A 7,539-nucleotide genomic window follows, 5' to 3' on the forward strand; every position below is an offset into this window, starting at 1 on the left:
CCTGTGTTTACTGTCAGTGATCTGGGACGACGTATTTAGCTCGTAGGCTCCGTCCCTGTCGAGGCACCAAAGGCAGCAGATGGTCCCTTCACCGATCCAGACCGATGGCCTTGTGATTCCAAACGTGACCAGAGGCCGTGAGCATCATTGCCAGAGTTGACATTGGCGTTCTATGGGAGCGGTGCGGACGTGGGTCCATGACACAGACAGAAGTTCCTGGTCTGAGACCAGGCGCTCTCCCAGTCCTGCTCATGGGCTTGAGCGGAGAATTGGAGCTCGGGGCTTGAAACAAACATCCTTTCGTCCTAATCTGTGGAGACGGGGGCCCCTTTGGAACACAGGAAGAGCTCTTGTTGGTCGTTAAAGTCTTTAATGATGAAATGTCTCATTTGTAGCGATCTGTTGGCGTCACCTCCCTTTAAATAAGCCAAAGTGCTTCTGCCACGACCCTTTAAATGGCTCGCCCACCTTATTTAACCCTTGTTGCCCCACACGTTAAAGCTTTAAGAAGTGTGCCCCCACCCTTTCCCGTCTGGTTTTCCCTTGTCGGTCTATTTCCAGGCTGGGCGGGGCTGCTCCTCAGTTTCACTCAACTCCTGATCTGCACACCTGACTCTCATCTCCAGTCAATCAGCTCAGCGGCCTTCTGCCATAAAAGAGGCGCCATCATTGTCCATTTGTTGTTCCCCTGCCTGTGGTGCAGCCCGGCTCCAGAACCCTCTGGGTTCTACGTATCAGTTTGTGTCTGCAGCTCTCAACAACAGTGCTGGTCTTCACAGCCTGGCAGGAAGTCCAGATTATCAGGAATGGGAGATGATGGCTGAGCTTCTAGAAGACTCTGGTGGTACTGAGGTTTTTCACAGATTCAGACGCTTCGACTGAGGATTTAACGAGCCCCATCAAAGCTGGATCCTCCTGGTGGAGGTTCAGTCGCTCGCAGGTGTGAAGCCAGTTGCTAAAGTCTAAGCTTTGCTCCGTCTGAGCCCCCATTGCAGCCTCATAGCGATATTTGTCATCTTCAAACGGGTCACACGAGGGAGCTCAGCCAGGCCCCTTAAAAACCTGGTTGGCAGAACATTCGAGGGGTTGTCACAGCTCCTGGTTTACACGGGAATGGCACCATTTTGAAACTTTTTATTCTTGAAATATCAACCCTGGTGGTTCCAATCAAGAGCTCTGAAGTCCAGGCCTTTACTTCTCAGAACAGTGCCCCCCCCCCCCCCCCCCCCCCCCCCCCCCCCCCCCCCAGGTCCTTTGCAGTTTAGCCCAGTGCTTCTCCTCCAGGTGAGTTTCAACTTTAATAGTTTTTCGAATGCACTGCTAGTTTCTGTCAGTTTTTCCATCAGAAGGGACATTAGGAGAGAATGTTGCTGTCTGCAGAGGGGCAACTGTTATTTTCTGTGTTCATCGTGCGAGACCGAACTCGGATTAATGATCCGTCTTTGATCTGTCTTTTTCTTCTGGACCGAGTTGTGCCGATCATTCCGGCGCCACGGGAGCGTGACAGACGTGAAAGTGTCACTCGAACTCATTCCCTCCAACACTTCCCTCGTAACTCTGATATTGCTCTCATTACTCCATCAATGGCTGTAGAGGATCAATGGCAGGAATACGGTAATAACCACATTATTACGCACTTTTTAAAACGTACAACAGATGAAAATGGTAATGGATGCTGAAATTAAAAATATTCCAATTTTGTAAATCGGTCTGTCTTTAATAGTTACAGAAAGTAGAGGAAAAATAAAGTTACAGGAAGTTTAGCGAGAATTTTTCAAGAGTTTATTTTTGCTGTAGAACTCCAAACTACATGTTGGAGACCGTGGTGCTCGAGTGATATCAGTGTATTACATCATAGGGTTACTGGTTTACACTCCTGCTCCTAGATGTCAGTGTTTCCATGACAACAGTGACTGAATTATACTTGCTGCTCAGTCAGTGCTGCAACTGGGTGAAAATAGAAAAATGTCTAATTCTTTGTTAGACCGTACAAACCAATTTAGAATAATTAGACGGGTATTAAAATGTTCCTTTTCTCGAGTATAATTCTCTTGTTCCTCTGCTGTTATCTTTAAAGATGTTGGACCATGCAGATTTGCTTATCGCGGGATAACGGCGTTGAAGTATTGGGTAATTATCATCTTCGTTTAAGTGCGTATGTTATCTTAAGGCTAAAAAAGACTCGCAAACGGCATTAATCGCTGATTGAAGGGTGAAAAAAATCTTGACTAAAACCTCCGAGTGAGTTTCTACGCATTCCGTTTATCCACTAGATGGCGGTAGAGTCTGTGTTTTCTGGCGCTGCCGCACAATGACAAAAGGACGAGTCGCCCCACGCTTGAATATTATGTAATGTGCATCCAGGTAAATTCCAATTTATTTCATTACTATTATTTAGAAGTTTGTGTTAATCACTATCAGAAGTCGTGACAGTGACCGACTCAATCTGACAACAGAATACATTTGGCGGCTCAACGGTATCAAGACTGTTTTCTGAACTGAATATTTTTGCCTTCGCGCCCACATAGTGTTATCGTGTTTTCGAACATGACGTAACGCAACACTTGTGCATGCATGAGATGCTGAGCGCCCCCGATGTGCAAGAACAACTCCTTTTCCTGTGCACACCTGAAGACGAGGTGCCTTTTTGTCCCCGTCTGATCATAAGAATGCTTCTGCACGTTTCCCTCAAAGCTGCCTGTTTTATTTCGACCGTGCGTCACTGCTGCTCAACACTTGTCTGTAATTACAGGGACGTGTCTTAGGACAAAAGATGTTGATTTACCATCACTGTTAGCCTTCTTCTGGCTGGACCCAGTACAGAAAATGTGTAAAAGATTGAAAAATACTGCAGTTTTTTCCATCTGTGTGGCCCAACATCTCCCCCCCCCCCCCACACACACACACACACCTGATTCATCTCTTAAATTTGATACCCAGATAATTTTAGAAGGGTTATTTTGGCACCTTTAGCATTTAATTTGAGTCAACTAGCTGCTGCTGGGATTTAGGCCTGAGGATGGAGCAGGGCTGCCATGCAGCGGCGCTCGCTGCTCATCTCTCCTGATCCTGGTGCACGTTTCCTCCTCCTCTCTCACGTGGATGCGGCAAGAACAGCATGAGGAGGTGTGTGTGTGTAGGAGGGGTGGTCTCATCTTTACTGGGGCATCGTTGCCACCGTGCCGTCCCCATTTTGTCATCAACAGGAAATGGCTCTGCTCTTCGCCATCGATCACTGCTCTCCTCGCCGCCTCCCTGCTTGTGTTCGGGTCTCAGGTGGGGCCGTCCGAGGCTGATACAGACCCAAGAAACCATAAAGCTTAGTGGAAAAGCAGTTTGATCCCTTTTGGAATTTTCAATGTGAACAATCAAGCACTAATGGTTTCCATTCAGAAAAGCATCAGCCGGGTTACTCTATCCTTTTCCCTATAAAAATCTAACTCCATGAGTATTAGATCCCCTCCAATGCCATAAATAGTTCCCTTTTGGGAATGTTGCTTAAATAACGTGTGCACGCACCTTACTGTGCATGAATTGTTGCTTTATCAGCAGAGTGGAGGCCCTGACAGGCAAAACAACCACGGCAGCAGAAAAGAAAGAAAAATAAAGGACAAGTGTTTCATTTAGTGGCGTGTGGGAGTCTGAAAACAAGGCCCGTGTCAGCATTTGTGTCCTGATCTCAGCGGCAGGTTGCAAATGAGTGCTTCAGCCATGTAAATCTATAGAACAGTAACGACAAACACCGCTGTGTGTTGTGATGGGAGACTTGGAAGAAAGGGGAGATCGTTTGGGACGCTTCGTGTCCCCACATGAGCCTGGTCCTGCTGGAGGGTTCCTCCAGACAGGGTTCAGTGTGGCTGCCAGCTGTTGGACATGAATAGTCTATTAGAGCTGAGGGTAACAGATGGCTGCTCAGCAATACAGTAACTCTTAGTCAGAGGAAAGAGGTCACTCATATGACGGCTAACAAAAAAAGCTTGTGGCTGATGATGTAATCCTGTGCAAACGGCATCATTTTTTAATTTAAAAGCGTCCTAAAGCGATAAATGCCCGCTTAAAATCCATGCGAACCGTGACGGTTAGCATGACCGACGGGGCAAAGAGTGGCATGCCGAGTCGTAGGTGAGTAAAACCAGACGTGTTTAAGAAATTCCCTCGGTATTTGTACATTAGCGCATAAATGAGACTAAGGTGTGTTGCGTGCCTGCATCGACTGCCTCTAACCCTGTTCTCTATCAGGGGCTGCCAAATCCAGTCCTCAAGGGCTGAGCCGGGTTTTCTGTCCCACCAGACAGAAAAGGCCTCTGTGGACAGCAAGATCACAGGTGAATGTGGAGTCCACCTGGTTGGAGAGAAAACCCGGCTCGGCTGTGACCCCCAGACTGGATTTGGGCTCCCCTGCTCTCCATGATCGTTTGAAACCTCACGCAACCAAGGACACATTCCCTTCATACTTACAGCTCACAGTATCAAATCTTCCAGCTCTCAATGTCATCACACATTTTCCAGGGTGGATCTTTATGGAAGAAAGTAAATGGACTGAAAAGAAAAGGGTTTTTTTGTCACCTGTCAGATAAAGAAGATGCAGTTTAAGGGTTTGTGAGTCCCGCAAACAGCATTTGGAGTTTTCCCCAACTAAAAAAAAAAAGTATGTTTACGGGATCAAGGACACCGGTAAACAATTTGGGAAGGAATGGAATTAGGGAACGCCTCAGCATGATAAACGCCCGATACAACAGAAAGCAGAGCCTTGGCTCGGCGCTTATTGCCCCCGCTGATAGGGGATGACTTCATTCAACACCAATTTTATTCTTAATGTCTTGCATCACCTGCAGCTGACATAAAACCCACAGAGGTGTGAGGATACGCTAAAACATGCAGTGATTGAAGCTCAGATTGTAGCTTTACCATGAAGGACTAATGGAAGCCTCCCTCCACGTTCACCAGCAAATAGGAGCTCAAGAAGCTTGTAATTATGTGGAAGAATAATGAATTTTGGTTAGACGAATGGTGCAGCGGCAGCACTGGGGAGGCAAACGCACAACGGAGTTGATCATTCTGTCGGGATTCCCAGGGGACCAAAGGAAGAGGCTCGGGTACAAACTACATTGTTTCACTCGGAAATAAGGTCACGAAAGCAAAATGGAGCTCTGTTCTTGCTACTGAAGTATCTTCAGAGAATTCCTCCCAGGGCCGCAGCAAAGTCATGTCATACCTTGTGCTTAGGGGGAACAACCTTGCAAATATCCATGAAAAGGCAGAAAAAAATTTTCTGGCCATTTTCCATCAGCTTTTTCCAAAGGACTCTAATGACGGTGTGAACAAAGACGCAGTCGTGACCAGCCGCTGCATTATTATCGTACTTCTGCCACCTTCAGATGTGTTTCTATTCTGTGCCTGAGCGCCGCCAGTGACATCATTCCCCTTTCACCCAGTTCTCCGACTGGTGCGGTGCGAGGTAACTAGCGGTCAAACCATGGTGCGTTCAAGTGCTCTGGAATAGCTAGTACCCACGCTCCACACCGGTTGTGACAGTCGATATAAATGAGATATATTACTATAAATGGTCTTACAAATTATTTTCAAATAGTTAAATATCAGAGTGGCGTGCGCCTAAAAGCACGAGACCTACGGTACTACATCATTTAAGAGTAATTAATCAATTTTCTAAGTCTCTCCAAAAAAATATGTATCATGCAAAACTCGACAAATCATGTGTCAGTAGAGTTAAGCGAGCCTGGTGAATAATAATTCCCTTAACTATGGATCCCGATGCGTGCCTGGCTAATCACCGTGTCCCGTGTTTTTATTTATGGGTAAATACTTCCGATAACACGTAAACGCCACCTGAGTGCCAACGTTGCAGCTGCTGATCAGACCCACTCGCAGAGTCTCGGGTTCATTATAATCAACATTTCCTGATAAATGTGACCCATTGTTTTGTCAAAACTGGGGCATTTGGTGTTTAAATCACACTTTTGCGTCTCCCTCTGAAGGTCTGTGTCATTACTGAGCTGCATTCTTCGATGCCAACGCGAGAAAGGCTGACTTGTGACTAAAAGTCGCGTTCATTTTAGCCATTATCACCGCGTTTTAGTCATTTGGACAGATGTCGTGCATTTTTCTTTGCAATGTCAGGATAAATATAGGCACCTCGCGCACCATCCCCCTCTGCTTCTGCTTCCTTTCGTTTCGTTCGTCCGGGGTTACTATCGGACAAAGCTTCCCTCCTCCTTCCTTCTGTGTGTTGGGGTTACTATCGGACAAAGCCGCCATCCTCTTCCTCCGCTCCAACCTGTGTGTGCAGTCTGTTTTACAACCGGGTTTGTTTAAAGCCTGAAACCAAACACTGACAAAATAATGCGTCGCCTTATAATGCGCAGCATTTGGACCAGGGGTTATTATCGGTCAAAAAAAGAAATCAAACATCCCAATGAGGCTATTTAACGAAGCTGGGTGTGCGCACCAGTTATTTGATGAATAAATGCAAACTATGCAACAAGAAAACGGTTAAAAGAGAGCGACTCTCTAGTCTCCAAAGCTCTCTTCTTCCATATCTACCCACGCTGCGCAAACGCAACAAGCCGGTGATTCTCAACAAGCCCTGCTGGTAACCCTGTTTCCCACTTCCCTATTCTCAGTTCATTAAATCCAAGTGTTTGGGAAGATTGATCGCAGTGGGATTAAATTAGCGGTTGAGACGTGACCGTTCTCAAAATAACCCTCAATTGGCCCAGTAACAGCCCAGCAACCTCAGACTGGTAACTGATTGTTTCTGCTCCTCCAACTATAAACCAGTGACACTACGATTGATGAGGCTGTTGTGCCCTAATTAGTCGTATTAACGCCATGAATCTACAAGTGCATTTTTTAATTACAACTAAAGACATCTCTTCTGCTGGTTCACTCCACTTTAAATCTCTTTATTGTCTTTCCCATAAGCTCTTCCTTTGCTCACTTATGCTCTCAACTTGCATAATTTCCTACCTAATGTATGTCTGCAGTGTGGAGTTCATGCTATAGTTCTGACTGCTATTCCAAGTGGGTAATATAGTGATGTAATCCATCAGTTTTGGGTCAGTGCTACATTAGCCTAAAACAACAGTATTATATTGTTCTGCAGCCTGCAGAACCGATGCCCACTGAGATTTGTACCACATTTCAACAGCGACCTTCATATGAAAATACAGAGTTCAGGTCAATGCAGGCTGAAAAACCTGCAAACGCGTCTATTAAAAATGATGTAGGGAAAAACGGCAAGAAAAGAGGTGGGTTGTTCATAATGTTCCCGTACAAAGGTAATTAAACACTGGGGCATTAGGAACCATTGGATTTTACAAGTGATATCTTTTAGCATTATTCCATAGTGTTAGTTAAATTCCATACTAATCGGCATCTTTAATTGTCACACCCTGATCTCTTAAAAAGAAAGCAGCTTTAGCCGTTTGGAGTTAGACCCCCACGTGGAAGGCACTGTTTACGTGCTTGGGTTTGCTACATTACTGCTATTGTCTCTTGTCCTTGGACCGTCTTTTGCTT

General features: G+C 45.9%; 1 long non-coding RNA gene across 2 annotated transcripts; it reads left to right on the forward strand.

The window, feature by feature from the left end:
* The first annotated feature begins 1,233 nt into the window (after window positions 1-1,233).
* On the forward strand, window positions 1,234-4,557 carry LOC105417717 (uncharacterized). Of its 2 annotated transcripts, XR_003891726.1 has the most exons (7): window positions 1,234-1,284; window positions 1,471-1,614; window positions 2,078-2,130; window positions 2,274-2,364; window positions 2,529-2,639; window positions 2,753-3,126; window positions 3,207-4,557. It is a non-coding gene; the product is annotated as an uncharacterized lncRNA (long non-coding RNA). The 2 variants fall into 2 exon arrangements; XR_965244.2 differs by having other exon boundaries at window positions 2,529-3,126.
* The last annotated feature ends 2,982 nt before the right edge of the window (window positions 4,558-7,539 follow it).

The sequence above is a fragment of the Takifugu rubripes genome, chromosome 17, assembly GCF_901000725.2.
Source record: "Takifugu rubripes chromosome 17, fTakRub1.2, whole genome shotgun sequence".
In the NCBI taxonomy this organism is placed as follows: domain Eukaryota; kingdom Metazoa; phylum Chordata; class Actinopteri; order Tetraodontiformes; family Tetraodontidae; genus Takifugu; species Takifugu rubripes.